Genomic DNA, 26,584 nt, shown 5'->3' on the forward strand with positions numbered 1-26,584 from the left:
TGTTTAACATTGGACATGGATGTTTGCTGATGGCTACAGGATACCCAAAGACAAGTTGTCATAAACCGGGAAGACCCTAATATAGGAAGACCCTTTTTCTCCTTTGATTACCTCAAGAGGACATAAATTCGGATAACTTGCCCTGCTGAACTAAGCATATAACAACTCTCTGATCTTTTAAGTCTAAATCTTTGTAAGGTGGATTTTCATAGACTGTTAGAAATGGAAGGGACCTCACAAGTCATTTGAAATATCAATTCCCTCTACAACAGCTTCCACTTGACCTTAATTTAAATAAGGGAACTACCAAATCAGCTTTTGGACAGCTCTAATTGCTTTAAAAATTTTCCCCCCTTATGTTGAAACTGAACTTATGCACCCATTAGCTCTGCTTCTGCACTTAACCAGACAAAACAAATCTTTCACATGGTAAGCCTTCAAACATCCTTCCTTCCCACCCCCTACCAAACACACCATCTTCTCTAGGCTACACATCCCCCATTCTTCCATTTGATCCTCAACAAGTGGCATGGTTTCCACTCCTTTGCTAACATTTTTATCTTCCTCTGCATTCATTCAAGCTTTTCAAATATCCTTTCTAAAATTTTCTAAAATTTGTTCAGCACAGAAGACAGTTCTGGTCTGGTTAGAACAGAGTACAAATAGACTAGAGGTTCCTATGTTCTGGGCTCTAATAGTACTTACTAATACATGGTCCAAGTTTGCTTTGGGATTTTAAGTTTTCGTTTTTGCTTGTCAAGTCTCTTATTGACCTTGCAGTCCACTAAAACCCTCAAGTCATCTGAAAAAGAACTGCTTTCCCATACTGTTTTCATAGTTGATTTTTTTGAACCTAAAACAAAGGATTTAAAATTTTTATTCCTATTTAATTTCATCTTATAGATTTGGATCAGAGTCTCAGTCTTTCAAATTCTCTTTGGATTCTGATTCTATCATCCAGTTATATTAGCTATCTTTCTGTCATCTGAAAACTTTAAAAACATGCCATCTATACTTTCATCTAAGGTATTGATGAAGTTGAATAAAATATAACAGGACCCAACAGCAATAGAATCAAAGTGCCTAATTACATATGGTGCTGACATATGCACTGGAGCAAAACATTACAGACCTGATTCTTTTGAATTTACAATATGGAGTTCCAAGATCTGGTCAAAATGGTTGGTGAGTTTGGTCATCATTTTATGAAAGGCTTTATTACTAATTTACAATATTAGTCAAAATCTAACTTCAAATCTACACTTTGTATATTCAGACACGATATTTTTTTCCCCCACATTGCATTTGCTGAATTAAACAGCTAGATGGTGGGATTTTGAGCTAGAAAAGACCTTAGTTGTCCCCTATAAAGAGTCCAACCCCTTCATCTTAAATGATGGGGAAACTGAATCTTAGAGCCAAGAAGTCATTTGCCCAAAATCACACTAATAACTGAGCAAGGATATTCCATGCCACACTATTAGTCAAAAACCAAAAGCGTCAGCAAGAAACAATTTTTTTCCAGTATCTAAGTCATACCTAAGTTAAGTTGCTTTAAAAGCTACCTTTAAAAGTTTCTCAGGCCTTTTTCAGATACTGGGAGATTCTGCTCAGTGCTCACGACTGTATTTTTTCTTGTTTACCTTTTCATCTCTTGGAGTTTTTGTTTTGGGTTTATTTAGTTACAGCTTGGTGCTAGTGATCTACATGGACCCCCTGATGAAATGTGTGTTTGTTGTCCAGGGACCAATATAGCTAAATTTGGAGAGGATCATCACCAGGTTGGCCGCAGGGTGATTCACTTTTCTGCCACAGCAACCCTCAGATGTCAAGTCACAGTTGGAGTCCACTGGTGAAGCTACCAACCGTGGAGAAGCGTTGATGTGACACAGTGTAGAGACGGACATGCATGAAGAACTAAAGTCAGTAAGAAGAAACTTTTGGTTCAAGGATTTCATGGAAACAACAATTGTAAAACTATGGGATCTCACCCTTTTTTTTCCTCTGGTCAATTAAAATGAATACTATTAATACATTTACATGGTGCTTCACACCTTTACAGCTGCCCGGGGTGGCGTGTCATTTTACGGGTGAAACCAGAGGGCAAGGGCTTTGCCCCTCTGTCACGCAGGCGTGACGTGTCTGAAGCGGGGACCTTCCCGGTATCCTAGAAGGCTGTGTTTCACCTTGGAGCAGTCCACTCTTGTGTCCATGTCCCCGGGGAGCGCGGATTTCCTTCGAGCTTGTCTGACCCTCAGGCTTATTGACCAAAATGAGGGCCTGGAGGTCGTGGAGTGAAAGGGCACATGAGCCCCTGGCCAAGGTCACATTTCCCCGACGTCCATCTCAGAATCCTCTGGTCGGACAAGGCTATGGCACTCTGCCCAGAGGATGCCGGGAGGGCTGTGAACCCGCCCGTGGCACCGGGGGTTGGCACCCCGTCTTGGTGCAGGTTGACGATGCCGACATTCCAAGGCAGGTTCTAGCCCGGGAGCCGGATCCTGTCCAGGCCTCCCCTGTTGGAGGGGCGGGGGTGGGGAGCGCGAGGGAGGAGGGCCGCGAGAACAATGGGCGCGCAGCCCCGGCCGCTCGGGAGCCGCTCCGGCTGAGCCCGGGGTCTTCCCAGGCCCCGCAGCGGTCCCGGCGTCGAGAAGGGCCGCCCGCCGCGGCCGGAGGGGCAGGGCTGGGGGGCCGCGGGGGAGCATGTGATCTCCGGGAGCCGAGCGTGCAGTGCCGTGGTGTGGCCGGAGCGGGAAGCGCCATGGAGGCCGGGGCGGCTCGCTGAGAGGCGGGCTGCGCTGCGGCTGGCTCGGCTCGGCTCTCGGGGCGCCTGCCCCCCGCGAGGGAAGCCCCCCGGCGGCCTTCCGCGGCGGGAGGAGCCGAGAGGCAGGAGCGGGGCAGAGGCGCGGAGGAGGTAAGAGACGCTCGCGGGCCGGGGACGGTGGGGAACAATAGCGGAGCCGGGCTGGGCTCCTCCCCGGCTGCAGCCCCTGCCGCGCGCCGCTGACTGGTGACCTTGCCCGTGGGCATCCTCGCGCCCCGGCCCCGAGCCTGGCGGCACGGGGCGGCGTGGGCGGCTGCCTCGGGCTCCGGCCGAGGGTGTGTGCGGTAGGAACAGGGGGTGTGTGTGGAAGGGGGACTGGCAGCGGCGCGGCTCCGCTCCGGGGTGGGGGCGCCGGGGGCTGCCTCGGGGAGCGTCGGGGCGCGAGAGCCCCCGGGTGTGACCCTTAGTGGAGCCGCGGGGCCAGGGGGCTGCGGGGTGGGTGGGGGCGCGCGCCTTCATTCCTGTCGGGGGAGAAAAGGGAGTGTGCGGGAGGCGCTGCTCGGGCTGCGGACCGGCGCTGGGTGGGAGAGTTGTTCTCCGTTCCTGATGGGCTCTCTTCTGGCGGCATTCTTTTCAGGAGTATTGTGGGTTCGTCGGCTTTGGATGGTGGCTGGAGATGGGGGTGGGGTGGCGTGACTGTGGGGAGACTGCCCCTCCGGGAGCGCAGCCGTCACCCCCCAGAGCCGCCCGGCTTTGTTTAACCCGTGCCCGCCGAGCCCCGGCCCGGCTCCGCGGCGTGACGGACCCCCGCATCCCCCGACCGTGATGGGCTCCCTCCCCGGCGGGGCTCTGAGGCGTGCGGGCGGCTGTAGGTGGATGCCGAGACCGCCGGCCGCACACCGCCGTGCCCGCTCCTGGCAGCTGGTAAACAGAATGCCATCCGAGGCAAACGAAAACACTTTAGTTTGGTTGGGAGAAGTTCATGGGCGACGATCGTGATTATTCTGTCTTGGCTTTGGAATTTAAAAGGGAAAATGCTTCAATCCCCAAAGAGCCCTTGATTCAGAATGTTAGAGAAGACTTAGACCCCGCCGCCTAATACGAGTAACATTAATGTAACAATAATGGCCCTGAAACTGACCTGCTAGAGGTGGGGGGGGGGGAGGGGGGGGGGAATGGACAGGCTCCAGGGCTTGTGGTAAATATTCAGCAGAGAATTTTCAATTCATTAACTTGTCAGGTAAATCAATGTTGGTCTGTGTTAAAACAACAAACAGCCAGCACATAGGAATTGTTAAACAATAAATAAAATGACTGACAGTTGCCCTGTGCAGTGTATTTTACATGTTTACATGAACTTGATGTTCCACAGTTTCATTTAGGTAATAAATTCAGCAACAAAATATCTTCACGAACACCTTTTACCTCACTTTCTAGAGAAGACAATCTTAGTAGTGTTATTACTTCTAAAAAAAAAAAAAACGAAAACAAACCTGTTCATAAGAGAAATACTTTAAAATTGGAAGAAAGCGTTGCTCTTAAATTTCAATCACCTAGTAGAGATGGATGCATTAAAAAGTGGTTGCTTCCATTCAGGGAAGTGTGAGGAAAAATATAGGGTGCTAGGTACTTTGCCTTTATTCAGAATCTCTCATTTATAACTCTATAATGGAAGAACTTTAAGAAGATTATGGCAAGTTTTTTAGGTGCAGAGAACGCTTGTACTTGATCATTCTCGCATTAGGCAGTATCTGAGGAGCTTCTTTTAAAACTGAGTATCAACATAGTTCTGAAAGTGACATGTAATTGCAGAAGGATGTCTATAAGAGAATGTGAGCAGGTGGAAATGTCTTTGTAACACTGTTGATATTTGTTCATAAGAAAGGCTGAGTATCTTCATTAATAGATTTTTAAAACCACCACCATCAGCAGCAGCCACTGATATTCATTAAACAGGCCATGTCAATATCGCTAGCTTTGTAGTTAATGGAACATTTTTTTAGAATCTGGTGATTACAGGAGAGCTCCAATTCTTAATTGTAGTTATATAAAGATGCATGGATTAAAGTTTGCTTTATTTAAATGAAAACATTTCATTGAGTCATTCAACATCAAAACATTCCTACAAATATTGAATAATAGTTTCCATTTTAATTATCAGTTTGAACTTGAATACTAAATTAAATTCTTTCATTTAAAAGATACTTCCTAGTTCTAATTTCCTTTTTTCTATTAAACTATCATAGTAGGAAAATATCCAAAATTATTCATATAGAATCTAATGATTTAACTTGTCAAAAATTTTATTAATAAGTAACAGAATCTAACGTTTTTTTGTCCACCCACCATAAATGGTCATTTTCTATGCTTCTGTAGATGCTAGAGCTTAAGATTCAAAGCTAAAGGGACCATAAAATGACTTATTTAGCATAAATGTATGTATTATTGTTGGTTGTTCAGATGTATCTGACTCTTCCTGACCCCATTTGAGGTTTTCTTGGCCAAGCTACTGGAGTGGTTTGCCATTATCTTCTGTCGTTTATTTTACAGATGAGGAACTAAAGCAAACGAGGTTAAGTGAGTTGCTCAGGGTCATACCTAGTAAGTGCCTGAGGCTAAATTTGAACTCAGGTCCTCCTGGCTCCAAGCTCAACATTCTACACACCACCACCTAGCATACATACATAAATACATTCTTGTGATAATGATAGAAATTATTTCTGGACTTTATATACTTCCAGGAGGGTCATAAGTGAACCCTCTTTAAGAAAAAATAATCTGTCCAATAAGTAAACATTTGCCTTTGATAAAGCCTAAAATAAAGCTTAGAAAATATTTTATTGATATCTCAAAAGCAAAGTGTTGAGTTTGTAAGCCATTTATAGAAGTCACCCAACTATACGAGGCAGAGTGTTGCTTCTTAGCTCTTCCTTACATCTGTGATTATATTTTTTCTCATTTCTGAGGTTTTTTTCTCCTTTCTAAGTAAATAGAAAATTATGATTTAGCCCAAAACTAATTTTACATGTCAGAAAGAACTGGAAGAAATGTCAAGAGTAAAGATCTCCGTATTTAGCACCCGCAGTTAAGTGACATTAAAAGACAAGATTGAAACATTTTTTTTCCTACTTTCTTCATACCTGAGTCATCTGGATTCAGCCTTGTATTTACATTATGCCTTATCAGAAAGTACGGTTTGTAAGAATGCTTTTGGACAGACTTAGAGATGTCTTTGTAGGAAATGTTTATTGTCCTACCTCGGGGAAGTTCTAAACTTTTGGCTAACAGTTAAGCAATTTACTTATTTCTTAAGCTAAATGTTTATCTTTCAAAGCTGATACTTTTCCTTCAGGATTTGTCATCACAGATGTCTCAAGGAAGCCTTTCACTTCCATTCTTCCGGGGCGGGGCGGGGGGGGGGGGGGGAGGGTCATCATAGGTTATGTTACAACCTACATGTGCCCCTTTCATCTTTTCATTATACCCTTTGAGTTGTCCGCAATTGTAGTTCTTTTGTGATCATGGTGTCTACGATTGGATAGTCATATGGGATCATCTGGGGGCATTACAAAGATGGGCTTTGGCTAGGAACAAATAATATTAATAGCTAAATATATTTATATTACATATAATATAATTCATATTATATTATATATTTGTGTAATTATATATACATATATACATATTTAAAATGTACATAATATTTATATGTGCCAAATACTGTGCTATGTGCTGTATAATTATTACCTCTTTTGATCCTAACAACAACCCTGTGAGGTAGGTACTATTTTTATCTCCATTTTACAGATAAGGAAACTGAGGCAAACAGAGGCTAAATGATTGGCCCAAGGTCACACAGCCAGTGTCTGAGCTGGATTTAAACTGAAGTCTTCATGGTTTCTCCCATTCATTTTAATTCTTCTGTGCAACATGACTAATGTGAAAATGTGTTTAATAAGACTGTACGTGTAGAACCCATATAAGGTTGCATGCCATCTCAGGGAGGGAGGAAGGGAGAGAAAATTTAAGACTTATGGAAGTGATTGTTGAAAACTGAGAACAAATTAATTTAAAAAATAATAAACTGAAGTCTTCCCGATTCTAGACTTGGTGCTCTTTACCACCTAGATGCCCTGTTAGATAAATAAATTAGATAGATAGACAGGCAGACAGACAGATAGGGCTGATTAAAAGTATTGCTTAATTCCCAAATGCCATCCAGACCAATTTCGGCTATTTAGTTCTGGACCCAATTTTTCATTGCTTGTCCACAGTATACTATCTGAGGGACTGGTTTGACAAACTGTCTAGGTGTACCTCACATTCTAGGAATTGTGCTTTTTTCTTTATACCCACACATTCCCTCCTTCCCTCTCTCCACCCCAATCCTGCTTTGGTTTGGCCAATTCCTTTCTGTAAAGAAGACTGTTGTCCCAAAGCTCAAGGATCACTTTACTTAGAAGGGAAGGAAACATGTGTTTATTTAGTGTGGTGTCTACTGTGTGTGAGGCACTGTGCTAAATGTGCTAAGTAACAATAGCTAACATTTATATAGTGCTTACACTATACCAGGCACTAAGTACTTTATAAAGATTATTTCCTTTGATCCTCACAACAACCCTGGGAGGTAGTTGCTATTATTATGACAAAAAAGTGACTTACTCAAGATCACACAGATAATAAGTGTCCAAGGCTGGATTTGAACTCAGGTCTTGCTAATTTCATGCCCAGTGCTCTATCCTTTGGGTCCACCTAGCTGCCACCTTAATAAGATTAGGGTGGTTTCTGTAATCTCTCGTCTTCCTCATTGTGGCAACTATTTTATATATCAAGCAGACTTCCCTGGGAAATAAAAGAATCCATATTTTGACCTTCAGACATTTCCTGTTTGTAGCATTGATACCTCATGTCCACAGGTCAAGTGAGGACTTCTGTGTAGTTCATCCAGAGTGCCACCTTTTCCTTGCCTTTTTTCTTCCTCTTGATTTAGTGTTTCTTGGCCGTTGCTCCAATCAGCCAATGCCCATTGACTGTACACAAGCAGAAGATTCTAAATGACTGTTATGTCCACAATCCTTTGCTGATTTAGGGTTAGTCTTTATTGTAATGGTGATTGCTTGCCCCTTTCAGGCCTGGTCACATTCACGCCTTCACGGGAGTCTCCCTTTGGGTCTCCACGTGGTATAAAGAGCATCCTACTGCTTTGTGAGTAGAACCCAAGCCACTCTCTTGTCACATTCTACCAAAATGGAAGACTTCTGTTTTGGGTCCAAGGCCCAGCCACCTGAGTTTTCTCCTACTTGCCCTTGAGCAGATGAAATTTTTGACTTGAGCAGTTTCTTCTTTGCCTGTCTCTTTCACTGTCTCACCACCTTGCCTGGGTTCATGTTGTATTTCTTTCCTTTGTTTCCTCTTGTAAAATATCAGTTTTTTGAGGGCAGGATTTTTTTTTTTTGTCTTTGTAACACAATATCTTGCACAGAGGACACACTCGATAAAAATTCATTGAATTTGAAATTTTGAATTTATACATGTAAAAGGCCCACAAACTTTATTTAGCTCAAGTAAAACCAAAATATTAAATTGGAGGAAGTAAAACAGTATACCTCATAATCAAATACTCATAGTATCAATAATAAAGAATATTAACATAGCACTTTAAGATTTATAGGATACTTTCCTCACGTTAACCCTTAAGGTAAATGCTCCAGATATTACCATCCACATCTTACAGTTGAGGAAACTGAGGCACAGAGACAATATTCAGATTATACAAGACCACATAGCTAGTAAATGTGGAGCTGTAACTAACTGAAAGAGATCTGAATGATGCTTAATAGAACTACACAACTGGAAGCCCATTTCTTGTGGGGAAGGACACTGATGGGATTTTTTTCCATGCTATCTTCTAGGTAAAGAATCTATGAGATGTCATTGACTGGCATCTGAAGTCTAGCTTTGGTAGGAAATGCTAATATTGAATGATGAACAAGGAGTGATCTTCTTGAATGTGGCCTTTACTTTGGTGTTGTTAACCTATAGTGGGTATGTTCTTTAAGTAGAAAAGAGAAAAATAAGAGGCCTGGAGTTGTTTAGTCTGTATTCTCATTGGAGATGCTTTTATCTTCCTAGGCAGCTCAGATGTGATCTTGATGAATAGCGTCTTTGTAAACAAAGGAGTTAAGGGTCTTCCATCTGCTGTTTGCGTGTTCTTGTGGGAACAGATGTACGCCTTTCCTTTTAGCCTATCCACAGTATTAGTGACTACCCAATAGTCATCAGTGATCCAGGCACAACTAACAAACAGTCATCCTTATCCGTGAACACCTGACACTCAAATTAGCCTGTTTTGCTCCATGGAATCATGGGAGATGAAAGATAATTTTGCAATAATCAAAGCTAATCTTTTCCTTGTACAGAAAACAAAACTGAAGGCCAGAATATTAGATACATGTGAGCACAGCCTTCAGGGTTCTGTGACCTCTGAGAGAACAACTCAGAAGATGCTGTCAAAGGTGACTGCTTGTTGCTGGCCTTTTTACCGGAGTCATTACTACCCATTAAAGACCTTCTGCAGCTCACAGTACACTTCAGTGCATGTGACCCACACACCACAGTGAAAAAAACATAGACCCACAGGAAAGGCCTGCCAGGTAATTAAACTCCACCACACTAACATAAGGAACTCTCACCGGAATCTCTCTTTCTTGCCAGTACATCCAGTTGTGACTATTACAGTCACCTTATAAATACCAGTTTAGGGACCGCTGGTCCAAAGACCTAAGCTAGCTCTTTTTTTAAAAAACTACCAAGGGGTGGCCTCAGCATTGGAGAGAAGCCCATGTTCTTTTTTAGTAATTACTGCCTTCCTGTCCCCATCGCTCAGTTGTTCAACCCAGAGATGTAAAACAACTTTTCCAGGGTCACACAGATAATTAGTGAGGGAGGCAATACTAAACCTGTGGCCCTTGGCTCATTGTCTTGTATGCCTCATGTTGGGGCAAAATGGAATCAGCTTGGGGGGATTTGTGAGAGATCCTTAAATGAAGAAACACTTTTTATTTCTGAGTTCTTTTTCTCTCAGTTTCTGTGTACTGATCATATACTTCTAGCCCAGCTGATGCTGGGGAGTTGTGGGGGTGGGGGGGGAGCATATCCATCTCAGTGAACAGACCCTTGTCAGTCACAATAGTTAACAGTAGGATTATAAATCTGGAACTGGATGGGATCTTACAGGTCGAATGGTCCAATGTAGAAAATGACAAAGGAGGAAATTGAGGTCTAAGGTCACACAAGTGGCAGCAAATCTAGTCCCCTTCATCAACTCAGTACTTTGGTACTTGAAAGTACATTGATTGCACCTGGTGTTTTGGTGTGAGATTCAATTAAGTTGTATTCAATTCAAGAAATGTTTGTTGAGGGTTTCCTAATATATAAGACCGATGGGGAATGCTGAGTTGAATAAGACAAGGTCTCTGATCTGAAGGAATTTATTATCTGATAGAGGCATTAGAAGAAAAAAAAAAGAACTGCTTTTGACTGTGCCAATGAGTATCACAAAGGCCTTTATTCATCCATGATACTGTGGGGAGGAAGAGATTTAACAGAAGTTCCTGAATGAATTTGTTCTTTCATTCCTTGTATTACTTATTTTGACACTTTTTGGGGGGAGGGGGAAGCATTTCCTTTTGCTAAATGCACAATGAAATCTTCCATACCTTATTTTGTCTTTATACTTCTATTTGTTGGAGATAAAAAGCACTAAAATGTCAGAAGTATTGTATGTGATCAGTCCAGGCTCTTGTCCTTCCTCTGACAGAGGCATCTGGGTAGATAAATAAAGCATTTATTAAGTGCTTATTCTGTGCCAGGCTCTATTCTAATAAGTGCCAGAAATCCAAACGTGATTATACAAGATAGCCCCTGACCTCAGGAAGCTTATATTCTAAAGGAGCAAGACAGTAGAAAAATGAGGAGTAAAAAGGAGAGGGGGCTCCTTAGCTTCATGTGGAGATGGCTGGGAAGTGGCATAGGTTACAATAAGTCATGGTTAAAGCTCACCAATCAGTTGGGGGCATAAAGGCAGAGCCCAGTGTTCCAGTGAGAGGGAGTTGATGAAAGTACCAGAAACTGTTGGGGTTTCATGATGTATTGGTGTGAAACTGTCTCAAAGCGTTCAGTCAGACCACTTCTAATCCAGCTATAGGTATTTTTTGAGACTGGCACCTCTCATGAAGCATGCTAAGTTCCAAAAGGAACCAGCAACTTCAGAGAAAGCAAGATGGATTTTTATAGGGTAAAGGTGCAGTTACGTAAGGGGAGGTATCCCAACCACAGTGAAACTGCACGTTACTCACAACGCATACGAAATGGTGATGGTATTGTAATGAGCCTCTACATCATAAGTTCACTCTAGGTAGGTTCTTTACTATTACTTCAAGGAAAGTCCCTTCTATTGTTTTAGGGTCCACATCCTGTTTGGGCATCCTGCTGCTTTCTGATTGGCTGAGTATTGTGGTCCTGAAACCAGATGGGTGAGTGCATGGACATACCTCCTGCTCCTGTGGGAAATATGAAGAATGGGTCTGGGGGCAGTAGCTAGCTAGAGGCAGTGTCTGGGATCCCATCACATGGGCATGGCTACTGCTCTGTGAGAAATATGAGTTCATGGACACACCTGTTGTTCTAGCGAACAGGGAGGTCTATATGAAGAGCTTAGGACGTTGAGTGTATGTGTGTGGGGGGTGAGTGGCTAGGTGGGGGCAGTGGGCCTGCCATTCCGTAGAGTCTGTAAGGAAGTTAGACTATTGGGGCTGGGGAAAGCTTTATTAGGATTCCGTCAGATAGAAACATTGTGAATTTGTATAAATTGCCCTGCATTCAGTTTATTTTTTCAGATACACAAATGCTTCTTTGAGAGTGTGTGAATATATATTTCAATTTTGGTCTTCAGAATCCACACCTCAGAGCATTACCCCAACCATGCTTACTTTCTGAAGTATTGGTCAAAATTAATTTTGCAAGCAGGTATTTTTCTTATGTAGAGTACCTATTAGTGCCATTAGTGTAGAGACTGATGGGTAAAGATTAGAGTATCTATTAGTGCCATTAGTGTAGAGACTGATGGGTAAAGATTAGAGTACCTATTAGTGCCATTAGTATAGAGACTGATGGGTAAAGATTTGGGTCCTTCTGTCTTTTGCCTAAATGCAGCACACTTTTGGTGACTTCAGTGTTCTAAGTATACCACCTGCCCTCACAGCGGAGACATTATTAAAGTGTTTGTTTATGCTTACAAAGCGCTTTACAGATTATCTCATTTTGTATAGCTTTGTAGCAAATGAGTGTGTATTGTTTGTGAGGTACAGCACATGGACTTGTGCTATTTAAATCCAGCCTCACCGTTTAAATCGAGACTGTTACAAGGAACTGCATGTGTACTTAATGACTTCGGAGACTTAACACCTATTTCATCTCTTCTGTCGTTTGGCCTTTGATGGAGGGTGGGGATACTTCCTGGAACCCAGATGCCTTTTTTGGTAAATCTTCATTCTAGACAGTCTTACATACTGTTTCTGCTGCCTTCTGGTATTTAGGGAAGGTTTAATTGTCATTCTCTCATATTTCCTGATTTCCCTGTAAATATATACTGTTTGCTGTAGAGTAGATAGAATGGGAATCGTGTTCTGCATCCTTGGCTAAGATATGTTTATACATCAAAGGTCAAGTCAGAACAGGGTATTGTGGCTCACTTCTTATGCCCCAGAACTTCTGACTTTCTTATTTTGAGTTTGGGAATGGAGGGGTTTGCACTTGGCCAGTTACCCTGAGTAATTCGCATGCATTTTCTGGGCTGTACTTGTGTGGCTCTGGGATAGGTCATATCCATCACCTTCCAGGTTCTTCCCTTCACACACTGGTTCTGCCACATTGTATTTCACAGAAGGAAAATGACTATGATAAATCTCATTTCCCAGTCACATCTTGTCTTTTCTTGCGTAGTCATTCCTTCTTTCCAGTTCAGTTTGCCACAGCGGTGTTTATTTCCTAAAGGCACATTTTCTTAGTCTGTCCTGCCTAGAATTTTGCCAATGCCTCCCAGGTGCCGGTTTTCCCACATCTGTTTTCTGCTTGATTCAGCAGCCTTGTTCCATACTCTGTGTGACACTCCCTCGTTGTACCATTTGGACATTTTGCCCCGGGATGGCCCTGGTGTCTCCACACCTTCCCAGTATTATGGAGAAGCCACCCATTGAGTTCCTGAGTAACCAGATCAGCCCTTATTAGAGAGAGTTGTGATGATAGGAGAGCTTCCAGGGGTAACCTGATTTTCATGATAAATCCTGTTTGCAGCTGCTGCATCTAGCTTTTCCAAACAGAAATTATCCTCATTTGGTAAGATAGGCTGGTGTACCTACTGTTTTTATTTTCAAATTTAAAAAAACCTACCTTGATCTGTGACTATTATAGGTCTTGAGCTAGAAGGAGGAGTCAGAGGCCACCTAGGTGAACCCTTTCATTTCACAGATGAGAAGACTGAGGCCCAGAGAAGGGAAAGGATTTGCTTAGACCCCACAGGGTGTGAGTGACCTTCATCTTTGGACCCAGACAGAACTTCAGAACCAGCACTCTTTCTGTTATACAGCATCATATCTACAGCAGGTGCTCAAGAAAATGGGGAAGCTCCTCTAGTGTTTACTTGTAGTTTCTTACTTTACAGAAGCAAAGGTCTTTTTTTTTGTCAAGTCATAAAACACAAAGTATAAATTAAGAGGCTCACAATACGAATGTTTAGAAGATCTTACAGAAGATCTTGAATTCATAGATTTGGAGCTGGAAGGGATTTTTGAAATCATCTAGTTCAAATTTTTTCTCCTCTCTTCTCCTCCACTCATGGGTCCAATCCCACTGTTGATCATTAAGCCTTTAACCTCTTTTTCTTGCTGGTTCACCCCTTCTTAGGTGGTCTAAGTCTTTAACTTTGTAGAACCTCAGAACTCCCAAGATCAAGAGATCTACCTGCCTCAACTTCCTCAGAAGGAGGGATTGCTACTTTATCAAATTAATAGAGTTTGCAGACCTGTGGTGTCAGACTCCAGTGCAAATAGGGGGACCGCTCATCTATACTTAAGGATCTATCTCTGTGGGCAGCATTTAGTTTTAAAATGTAAAGTTGTCTTTTTATTTGTTTTGTTAAATATTTCCCAGTTACATTTTAATCTGATTCCTCACTGACCTTTATACAGATATCGGACACTTCCTTTGTAGACTTTGAGGAAAGAATGGGGAAAAGTTATTTTGTTTAATTGTGGTTTGAGGGGAAGGGTCACGGTTTTATTTATTTGCTCCTGCTCTCAGGCTGCTAAGTGTTGCTGGAGGGAAAAAAGTCTCAAATTCATGCTGATCACATCTTCTGTGTTCATGCCATACAAACTCAACAGGGCCTGTTATTGATCAATAATCCATTTCATTCATCTCTTTGAATTCCTGTCATATTCCCCGCAGATCCCATTACAAATCCCTTCCATACTCGAACTTCCAACCCCACTCTCATCCCCTCACTCAGGGGTGGGGAACCTGCATCCTCTAGGCCACATGTGGCCTTCTCCATCCTTGGGGTGTAGCCTTTTGACTGAGTCCAAGTTTTACAGAACAAATCCTTTTATTAAGGGGATTTGTGTGAAGTTTGGATTCAGTCAAAGGGCCGCACTTGAGGACCTAGAGGGCCACATGTGGCCTCGAGGCTGCAGATTCCCCACGCCTGCTTTACTCTCAGTTGATAACCTCACTTTCTACTAAACTGGGAAAACAGGATTAATCTGGTGTGAGTACCCGCAGCTTTCCTTTATCACCTCAAAATGTTTCTGTAGCCACAACCTTCTTACCAACCCAAATTTTTCTGTTTCCTCTTGCTGTCCTTTCTGAGACTATCATCTTAATGTAATCTTTATCGGGTTCCCTTAATGTCTCTTTCTCTGTCTCTCTGTCTCTTTCTCTCTGTTTCTCTATCTCTCAGTTTCTCTGTCTCTCTGTCTCTCTCTCATACACACACACACACACACACATGCACGCACGCACGCACCCATACTCTGAAAGACCTTGCCCCATTGCTTATCCTCTCCCTTTCTTACATTTTCAGTCTCTCCTTCTCCCTCAGTCTCTCCCTCTTCCTCTGTCTACAAACATGCTTCTGTCTGTCCTTGGCTAAAAAAAAACCCAAATTTTCAGTCGCCTGCAACCTTCTTGACCCTCTGTCCCTTCTGCTCGTCACTGGCACTTCTTGAAAACAAACTAACCAGCCAGGGAAGGTCCTAGAGAAAGTGCAGTGAATCATGTCTCCCTCTTCTTGGCAGATAGGTAAGGACAAAATGTGATATACATTGTCAGATGTGGTTAGTGGATCCGATATTTTTGTCAATTATTTTCCCTTGTCACAAGAGGAGGTCAGTTTGGAAGGATATGAGTTCCAATAAAGCCAATAATTTTTTATTTCCCTATCACTCACCCTTTAATCTCTTGCAGTAAGGAATGCATATTCACCACTATAGTAGTGATCTATTAATCAATACATCCAAAGACCTTTTTTCAGTTCTACTTTATGATCTCTCTGAAGGAACTGATCCTTTTGAACACCCTCTTTCTTCTTTTATAAAAATTTAATTTTTTAAATTAAAAACCCATTTCCACCTTCTACTCCCCCCATTAAAAAAAAGACTACATTACCACAAACCTCTTGTAATAAAAATGCAAAGTCTGCAAAATAAATTCAAGTGTTGGCTATGAACAAAAAATCTGTCTCATTCTGTACCCTGAGCCTGTGACCTCTGTGAGGAGCATGCATTGTCATCAGTTCTCTGGAATTGTGGTTGGTCATTTCGTTGATCTGTCTTTTTAAAAGTCTAAGTGGTTTGTCTTTGCAATGTTGTTCTTATTGCCTACGCTATTCTCCTGGTTCCCTTACTTCACTCTGCATCAGTTCACACAGGTCCAAACAGATTTCTTTGAAAGCCCCCGTCATCATTTCTTCCAGCACAGCAGTACTTCATATCAAGCATATACCATAATTTGTTTAGCCGGACTCCAGGTGAGGGATACTCTTTATTTTCAGTTCTTTGCCACTACAAAAATTGCTGATACAGATATTTTTGTATGGTTGGATTCTTTCCTTTTTCTTTGGTCTTTGAAGGAGATAAGCCTAGTAGTGGTGTTACTGGGTCAAAGGGTATGAACAGTGTATTAACTTTGGGCGATGGTTGCAGACTGCTTCCCAGAATGACTGGATGAATTCATAGCTAAACTAACAGTGTGCTAATATGGCTTTCTTATAACCCCTCCAACATTTGTCAATTTACATTTTTTGACAGCTTTGCCAATCTGATGGATGTCACGTGAAGCTTCAGAGTTACTTTAATTTGTATTTTTCTGCCTATTAGTAATTGGATAATTTTTATATGATCAACGATAGTTGGATTTCTTCCTCTGAAAACTGCCTATTCATATGGTATCATAATGTGGATTGTGGAATCAGAAGACCACCGTCTTTAAACACTACCCACGACCTCAGAGATCCATGTGCCGTTAGAACTAGCTTCCATACCTTGAGTATTTATCTAAATCAGGAGTCAGTAAAAGCTTGGTTTCCTAGAAAGTTAGAAGAAATAAAGAAGGGGTAGTGATGACAGCTGTTTCCCCTGACCTACCATTTCCCATCTTTTGAGGGAGAGGGAGCAAGAAATATATTTGTAGTCTTCCAGATCCACACCAAGAGCCTTCTTGGCAAGTGGTTTGTATCTTTTGGTTAAGATAATATCAGGGACACCCCTAGGCAAATGCTTCCCTGCACCTCAGCCCCTTGGCAGCATTGCCAGCACCTGCTGCCTATCCTCATTCTCTGTGACTTTCTTGGTCACACCAGCTCCTGTGCCCCTGAAAGTCACCCAGACACAGGTTTGTCTATGCCAGTCTAAAGTTACCTGCATCTGGACAGGCAAGAAATTGTTTGAGAAGCGAGAGGAAGACTGCATATTGTGCTATGCGTAGGGGATATTCAGTAATACATGTAAAACAAATGACTACATGTAGATCTCATTGGTAAAGAATTGCTGACAGATGGTGACAGAAAAACAGACTGAAGGATTTATTTACTAGAAAAAATAGAGAGCAAAAAACTGAATGAAATAAGTCGAGTGTTGACAAAAAAAAAAAAAAAAAAGAGAACATTTAGAGTCAGAGAAGGAAATTTGCTAAGGAAAATCAGTTAGCCCATGATGGCCCTGGTGGAAAGTTACAAGTAAGAACAGAGATGGTGTACTCTAACATCTACGTAGATGAGTTTTATAAATGATTAGAAGATTTGTTTTTATACACTGTATCTGGGGAACCTGGTTGGAGTGTATTATATTAGATATCTTGGGTCTGGTTAAGCCTTGAAAAGAGAAGTATTTTCTCTGAGAGGGGGAGAATGACAGAATAAGGTAGAGAGATGTTCAATGGCACACTTTTCCTACTACACTTTTTCTTAGATTGATCCAATTCACTTAGAATTGACCCAATAATGTAGATCTGTACATACAACATCCTGAAGAGTAAACATACATAAGGAAAAGATTTAAAAGATCTGAATTCAAGTCATGACTTTTTCTCAAAGTTGTGGGATTATGGGAAAGTTACTTAATCTTTATGAATCTCAGTTTCTTTATCTGTAAAATCCAAATAGTTCTACTCCACTGGGCTATTTATTGTGAGAATCATAAAAATTCTGTGTAAATGCAAACTCTGTGTTATTACATATATTCAGAATGACATTTTGAATTGGGAAAATCACTTTAATTTACCTTTTTCTAGGTAAAGGTGAAATAAATACTTCCATACCCATCCTATAAAAATAGTTCACATTTCTTATAGTCTATAAATTTCTGTGTCTATGGAAGAGTAAAGGAATGGTGCTCTTTAACATTTCTGTAAAATTCTATCAAAGCAAGGAAAATCAACAAGCATTTATTAAGTGCATGATATGTGTTTAATACAAATATGAAGTCATGGAAGAAGACAAAATATGAAGGAACTTGAAAAAAGGACACTTGCAGGGGGCAGCATGGTCCTTTCTCATAACAGAGGTTCGAGAAAAAACTCTTCAGTGGGAGAAGGGATTGCATAGATAGAAGGAGAAGATAGCTGAGGCATGGTGGCAAAGTCTAGAGAATGAGTGATAACTGATCTGGACCCTTCCTCAAAATGGAGGTTCTAAGAAGAATTTAACAATAGGAAAAGAGAGGGATGGGTTTGGAGTCAGGGACAGTGGTTTATTTCAATTTTGTTTCTTTCCCAACATCTAGCACAGTGCAGCCACATAATAAGTATGGAATGGCAAGGCATAGTAGAGTGGTATAATACATTAAAGAGTGTAATATATGGAGGAACTAAAGGTCTGGTGAAGAAAAAAAATGTGAAAGAAGATGGCCTAACAGTACCAGATCTCAAAGTGATTACAAAGTAGTAATCATGCAAGCAATCTTATTTTGGCTAAGAAACAGAGTGGTGGGTCAGTGGAACAGATTAGGTATACAATACACAGTAGTAAATGACCTCAGTAATCTAGTGTTTGACAGACCCAAAGATCCAAGATTTGGGGACAAGAATTCACTATTTGACAAAAACTGCTGGAAAACTAGAAAGCAATTTGGCAAAAACTAGGTATAGACCAACATTTCACATCTTATACTGAGATAAAGTCAAAATGGGTAGGTACATGATTTACATATAAAGTGTAAGCAAATTAGGGGACCAAATTAGGGGGAATAGTTTACCTGTCAGATTTATAGATAAGGAAAGAATTTATGACAAATCAAGAAATGAGAGCATTATTGGATGTAAAATAGATAATTTTGGTTATATTAAATGAAAAAATTTTGGTACAAACAAAATCAATGTGGCCAAGGTTATTAGAAGGAGATCAGAAAACTGAAAAAAAATTTTACAGTAAGTTTTTCTGAGAAAGGCCTCATTTTTTTCCAAATATATAGAAAACTGAGTCAAATTTATTAGAATGTGTGTCATTTCTTAATTAATAAATGTTCAAAGAATATGAATAGACAGTTTTCAGAAGAAGAAATCAGAGTTGTCTATAGGCATATGTTCATACCATTCAGATTGGCTAATATGACAGAAAAGGAAAGTGAGAAACGTTGGAGGGGATGTAGGAAAAATGGGACACTGGTACACTGTTGGTGGAGTTGTGATCCATTCTGGAGAGCAATTTGGAACTGTGCCCAAAGGGCTATAAAACTGTGCACACCCTTTGACCCAGCAATACCACTACTAGGTCTGTGTCCCAAAAAGATAAAAGGAAAAGGACCCAAAATACCTATAACAGCCCTTTTTGTGGTGGCAAAGAATTGGAAGTTGAGGGGATGCCCATCAGTTGAGGGATGGTTGAACAAGTTATGGCATATGATTGTGATGCAATACTATTGTGCTGTAAGAAATGACAAGCAGAATGCTTTCAGAAAAATCTGGAAGGAATTACATTAACTGATGCAAAGTGAAGTGATCAGAACCAGGAGAACATTGTACATAGTAAAGGCAATGTTCTGGGAATGATTCATTGTCAATGACTTAGCTATTTTGAACAATATAATGATCCAAGACAATTCTAAAGGACTTATGATGAACAGTGCTGTCCACCTTCAGAGAATGAACTGATGGAATCTGAATGAAGATTGAAACATACCACTTTTTTAACTTTATTTTTCATGGAATTTTTTTGGATGGTCAGTGTTTTCTTATGCAACATGACTAATATGGAAACATACTTTGCATGACTTCATGTATAATCTATGTCAAATTGTTCAAGGAGGGTGAAGGGAGGGAATTTGTAACTCAAAATCTTAAAAAGTTAAAAATTCTGTTTACATGTAATTAAAAATATTAACTATAAAATTTTTCTCCTAAAATGTATATAATACATATTATATAATATAATAGAAGGCATCGAGGTGGCACAGTGGATAGAGTGCCCATCTTGGAGTCAGTTCATATCTGATCGCATATACTTCTAGCTGTGTAATCTTGGGCAAGTAATTTAACCCTGTTTGCTTTAGTTCTTCATCTGTAAAATGAGCTGGCATTGGAAATGGCAAACCACTCCAATATCTTTGCCAAGAAGACCCCGTAGGGGGTCACAAAGAGTCAAACACAACTGGAACCATCCAGTAACCATAAAATATAGTAGCGTATGTTATGGTATAATACAGTAGAGTTCTGATTTTGGAGGCAAGAGAGATTTGTGTAGGAATCTGAGTTCTGATGCTTCCTAGTTGTGTAACTTTAGGCAGGTCACATAATCTTTCAGAGTCTCAGTCTCCTCATCTATAAAGTGGGAATGTACAAAATACCTACATTACAACTACATTGTAAGGAAACACTGACATACTATAAAAGTGTGAATTATTACCATTTTTATCATAGCACATAGACTTTTCCACCTGGATGCTATCTTTAAAAATTTCTTTTATTTTTTCCTAGCTTCTCTCTTGTCATGAGCTTATACCCCAGAGTGTAAACATACTGCTTCTCTGTCCCTCTCTGTCTGTCTCTGTTTCTCTCTGTCTGTCTCTGTCTCTCTCTCTGTCTCTGTCTCTGTCTCTCTGTCTCTCTCTCTGTCTCTCTCCTTCCTCTAGGGAGCTGCTACAACAGCACACACCTTGATGAGAGCTAATCTCTGGGTTATTTGTGTTCAGAAATAACAAGGGCTGACTGGTCCTTGTCAGGACTAACTACAACAGTTGTCTGTATTTGTTAGAAGGAAAATAATTTCATTTAACCAGATGTCTAGTTTGATTAGGACCAGGCATGATGCATATATGTGAAAACATGGATAATTCAGACAGATGTCCCAGGATCTGCATAGGGGAGAGAGGGCTGGAGAGTGTGGAGAAGAATGAGGACGGAGAATCTTTCCAGGACACATACAATTCCAAGGTGAAAGTACCCAACCCTGAAGGTAAAGGGAACAAAGGGTCCTAATTTTGCAAGATGGTATAAAGAAGTGGAGAAATGGAATGAAATGGGACCACAAAGTTAGAGCTGAAAATTACTGCAACTCAGCCTTCGAAAGCTTTGGTGGTTTGTTCTTGATCACACAGCTAGTGTCCAAAGTGGGCTCTGGACCTAGGACTTCCTTGTTCCATAACTAGTCCTCTTGCCACTAAGTAGGCAATAATGGGATGAATTACATGTTCATTTTGATCTGTTGAGGGTTTTTTTCCTCTCTCAAAGTCATAGCCTTAGGTTCTTATATTATCAAATACGTAATCTTCACATAGATGTACAAGGCGTTTCCATTGGAATTAGGTTTTAGTGTAGGGGAAAATAGAAGTAATGGGAAGAAAGGTGAAAAGATGGGAGAATATCTTAGATTATTTAGCCCTTTGTGAATGAATAGCATTTACTAAGCCCAGGCAGTAAACATTTTCTTCATCTTTTGGGGGTCAAATCAACAAGCACTGATTAAGTGCTTACTGTGGTACTGTGTGGGTATTTTAGTTCTCCTGTTTGTAAAAGAAATGCCTGACAATTTCATCCCTCTTTAAAGAATGAATGATTTATTGTGGCAGGAGACTGATAATTGTTTAATAAAGATCATATTATTCAGTCCCCTCATTTTGCAGATAAGGAAACTGAGGCCCACTAGCTTGAAATCATAACTGATTCACCTGCTTCTCTCAGCTTGGTGAAGAAATACTTGAGGGTGCCATACCTTTGAATACGATGCCATACTGCATGAATAGGTACCATTATTTCTGAATACTGTCATGTTGCTTACATATGTACCTGCACGTATGCATATAAATATGTGGGCGTGAAGCAGCAAGGCACCCTGAGAAAGAAACAGGCTGCATGTGCTGGGCATGTCAAACAACCACCACCCTCCTTTCCCGCCAGACCCTCATGAATACAGCAGAGCACCTTGAACTCAAGAGACTTAAGAATAGCGACACTTCCAGTCTAATCTGATGCCCTCAGACATCATCCTGGGAAGCAGCCCCTGTGGAAATGCAGCCTGACAGCTGTTTCTGCAGTGTGCTACAGCCACAGCTACCTAAGACCCAGAAAAGAAAGTTATTGTCACTTTTTGGCAGTGTCAAATGGTTCAGCACGAGGAACCGATATATACCTCCCCTTTCAGACCACTAAAATCAATCAGTTCATCCACAAGCATATACTGAGCATTATTAAGCCAGAGCACTAGACATACAAAGAAAAAGTAAAAGCAGTGCTTGTTCTCCAGAATGTATGAGTCAAGTTCCATCTGTGCACACCTGAAAAAAGAATGGATTTGACCTTGAAGAAAGGCAGGGATTGGGGGAGGAAGAGATTTGATAGGGATACAGGACTAGCTGAGGGGCCAGGACAGCTACCTGGCAGTAGTTCTTATACGGACTGTTTTCATCAAAGACTTGGAGGGAGGGGAAGCATGAGGCTGACCTCTGCTCCCCTGACTGGGGTACAATGAGCCCTAAGCCCTATAGACAATGCTCCGCAACAAAAGGAGTAATCCAGAGAGACTGCCAGCCTCCATCTGCCAGGATGTCATAGTTGTCTGTTAGTGAGACTAACTTGGGATACCTCCTTGTGCTCCTGGAAGTAGATACTCACTTCCCCATCCAGTGCCTTCCTCCGCTTTCTGTTTTAACCTATTCCAACAGAAAGCTGGGTGAAGGAAACAGAAACCATGTTTAGTCACTGCTCATCCCCCCTTGTAACCTCCTCCACCAGCTGTAGAATGGACAGCCAGCATTTCAAACTGTTATTTTGGGGGTTTCTTGTGATGCATTTGAAACTTTATTAAAACCAGATAGCAATTTAATTTGTGCCAGCTCTGTTTACTTGAATGCAGGAAGACTGGAAAGGAGAAGAAAGGTAATTAAATTACTGAGAGATTAGAAGCCCTTTTTGAATTTTGCCAGTACACAATGGCTGGGGGTTTAGAGCCACCCGTATACGAGAGATGAGAGCTTATTAGTTGGTTTTCACAGTTGCACGCAGAGAAATGGATAGGATGACAATCCTAGTAAACTCAAGCTGGGATGGTAGAGCTTCAAAGGCAGATGAGTGAGTTGAAAGAGGAAGTCATTTTTTTTCCTTTCCCTTGAAGTAAAACACACATAGGATTTGAAAGGAAAACCAAGCCCCAGAAGGGGAGTGAATTAGTAGGGAAACTCTTTCCGTTTAAAGTAGGGATGGGGTAGGGTAAGTTCCCCAGGCTCAGGGGTGACTGACATGAACTTGCATAATCTGATCTCTTTATGAGTGTGAGCTCCTTAAGGATAATTTATCTGAAATTTCTGGTGGCATTGACCTAGTCCACATCTCCATCATAAATCCCTCCAATTTTGTAAAAAACAAAACAAAACAAAACTACATGACTCGAGTCATTTCTTTCATGCTTTCTTATCATCACCATCATCATTAGATTGTTCTTCAGAATTTGAAATATATTTTTCCTCAGAAACAATCTTCTGCATGGTAATTATCTTCGCAGACCAGTCCATAGAAACTTAGCCAACTCATAATGTATCTAAAATAGCTCACATTTACATAATAAAAATAAGAACCATGTGGTCATAATACCAGTAATTAAACAGAAAAAACCCAAGTTGAATAAAGAGTAGTTTTTAATTAATAGTGAAAGATGGTGCTTGGGAATATATGGGTGCCCTCCTTAAACTCTGTTTTTTCTTTTCTGGCCCCTTCTCTTCTCCCCTCAAATGGTTTTTTTTTTCTGGTTAAATAATTCTTTTCTTCCTTAATAAAGAGAACAAGGGAGAATTGGATATAGGAACTCTGGTTCTAGCTTTCCCAGCCAATAAATTTCCCTATTTGAGAAAGAAAAGAGGTCCATCTTAATTCTTTTCCATGATTGACCTCTTGGTGGTGATGGAACGTGGGTGGAAAAGTAGATTCTGTGCGTCGGGAAATGTGAACCAGTGTTTGTCTTGGGAACCCAGGGAAAAGAAAGGTATCCATATATAATGGAAGGAAAACAGGCAAATCTGGTCTGTGATCCTGCATGTAGGCATACAGTCCCACCATGGCAAATTAACTCTTTCACTGCAACAGAACCATCTCTCTCCCCACAATACACATTGCCATGAACTGCCTTCAGATTAATTATTCATGGAAGGATTAAGGTATCTTCTGGAACTCTGGGTGTCCTAAATCCTAGCTTCTATCTTAGGGACTGCCTCTGCTCTTAGGGAAGCAAGTTTCCTTTTGCTCTGTGATGTCACTTGTAATTCTTCAGACAGAATCAGAAAATTTTAACTTTGTTCCTCCAATAACAAGTGTTTTAGATGCCATTGGTCTATGAAACCCTTTGTTTGCTAAAATTCAGGGTACCTCAAACAGAACCAAGTGGCTTAGTTATGTAGTTGAGAGTTCTTTCTGGCACCAGGGTAAACTTGCAAGGCAAAGAGAAAATTGATTCCTTGTGAGAAAGCTATTAACAGTGAGCTAAAGCCTCTGCAAACAGTCTCTTTTCAGATATTCTCTCCTTTGCTTCAAGGGCAGAAGGACACGAAAGCTTCTGGTGATGGTGGTGATGAGTGATAAGTCCCATAAGCCTGTGTTTACCTTGCTACTTCATCCAAAAACTTGTTTAGCTTTTCAATTTCCAGGTTAGCTTTCTCTGCTGTCATAGGAGATAGCTTTAACAATTTGCTTTTATTCAGTCTTTATCATTTTATTACCTCTTAATTTAAGAATATACAGATATTAGAATCCCTGAGTACAGATAAAAAAAAATGAATTCTGGCTAAAGTCTATCAACAGTCATCAAACGTGTAAATTGTGCTTCTGTCCACACTCCCGTTCTCAAGAGTAATTAAATTGAATCTGTTCCTGTCATTCCTCTACTGTGTAGTTCAGGATATTGAATTATTCATAATGGTGAATTTGGGGATTTTTCTCATTATTTAATTTGCTTTCTTTAAAAAAAAGTTTCTTAATACCTTTTACATTTTTACTACACCAGTCATTTCCTGAAGTACTCCTCTGCTTTGCAGACTTATTCCTCATATCAAAAAACAAACACCAAGACAAAAACAAACAAAACTCAAAACCAAACAAAAAAAATAACAGTTAAGTAAAACTTGCTGATAGAACCGCTAACACTATATGCAGTATCCTGTTTTTGTTGTCTGCTCCATTTGGGAAGTGTATTTCATCATCTGCAGTATTCTCCGGGTCCAAGATTGATTATTGAAATTAATCTAACTATATAAATATATAACATAAACGTATTATGCATACATACATCAGGTGATAATTTCAATTGTTATTTCTGTATGTCTATTTCTTAAAGTTTGTTCATGGTCAGCTAACATTATTAAGTACCTACTGTGTGCTAAGAACTGTGCCCAGCACTCGGGGATGCAAAGAAAATCAAAAACCAAAACCAAACCCCCAAAACAAAATCCCGTCCTTGTTGTCAAGGAGCTCCAAGTCTCATTAGGGAGATACCCTGCACACAACTGTGTCTGTATAAGATATCTAGAGTTCATCGGAGGTGATGTAAGAGACAAGGCACTAAGATTAAGGAGGTCTGGGAAAGGTTTCTTTCAGAAGGTAGGATGTTAGATGAGACTTGGAGGGACCCAGGGAAGTCAGGAGGCAGAGAGATTTCAGGCATGGGGGACAGCCACTTCTGAAAGTCACACCCCCTCCCCTTCTCTGCCCCTCTGGCCCCCTCCTCTCTCGGGTGGAGGGTGGAGGTTGGACATTGGAGAACTCTTCCCTGATCTGGCACCGTTTAAAGAGGGTACCCAGGGAATCTTCAGTTTGCCATTTCCCACCAGGCTGATGTGGATCTCCAGAAACTCATCATTCTGCCAGATAGAGTCAGCTCTGTAGTCCTCAGACCATTTCTCACTCTGACTACAGGACTTCCCAATGCCCCTGGGTGGGTACCCTGCCCTCCCTTTTTTAGCTTCTTTTTATATATACTGTCTTCTCCCATTAGATTGTAAACTCCTTGAAGACAAGGGCTGTCTTTGTATCTGTAGTACTTAACACAGTGCTTGGCACATAGCGGGCCCTTAACAAATGTTTAATCACTCTCACTGCTGGCAAAAATTCTTAGAGTTGGGAGAGTATGGTATGTGAGAAAGATCAAGGAGGCCAGGGTTATTAGGTCATAAAGAAGACAGTGCAGGGGAGTGAGGTAGGTATAAGAAGTCTGGGAAGGCTAGAAAGGACCAGAGGATTTTTTATATTTGATCCTGGAGATAATAGGGAGCCACTGAAATTTATTGAATGGGGTTGGTGGTGATATGGTCAGACATGCATTTTAGGAACATCAGTTTCACATTTGAGTGGAGGATGGATTGGAGTGGGGGGAGACTTGAGGGACCATTGTCATAAGGTTATGTTGAAAACTGAAGAATGATGTCTTCATGGAATCCTAATAAAAACGTTAACGATAAATAGAAAAGACTTCTAGTAATTATATGTGCCAAACAAAAATGTGTTTTATTTGAAATTATGAAAACAGTGAAAAAGCATGTGTAAAAATCACAAAAGGATATATTATTACATATGTATAAAATATGTGTATAAAATTCACAAAAGAATATATAATGAAAATATTCATTCATATTAATAATACCTCCATTTCATCAGAAACCAATGAGATATAACAGTAAACCAAGCCACCAGTTTTTACATACCACGTACATAAACAGTAATTTTAAAGAACTGACAGAGACCTCTCTGCACAGCATTTTTCATGTCCATAAAATAAATATCAAGGGGTTGGACTAC

General features: G+C 40.9%; 1 protein-coding gene across 6 annotated transcripts in view; it reads left to right on the top strand.

The window, feature by feature from the left end:
• CEP135 (centrosomal protein 135) overlaps positions 1-26,584 on the top strand; it is a 277,569-nt gene that overhangs the window by 112,544 nt on the left and 138,441 nt on the right. For all 6 annotated transcript variants that reach the window (XR_011969605.1, XR_011969600.1, XR_011969602.1 and 3 more), the window contains one exon: positions 1,744-2,914. The gene's annotated coding sequence lies outside the window, so the exon portion shown is untranslated. The remainder of the gene's footprint in view (positions 1-1,743; positions 2,915-26,584) is intronic.

The sequence above is a fragment of the Notamacropus eugenii genome, chromosome 6, assembly GCF_028372415.1.
Source record: "Notamacropus eugenii isolate mMacEug1 chromosome 6, mMacEug1.pri_v2, whole genome shotgun sequence".
In the NCBI taxonomy this organism is placed as follows: Eukaryota; Metazoa; Chordata; class Mammalia; order Diprotodontia; family Macropodidae; genus Notamacropus; species Notamacropus eugenii.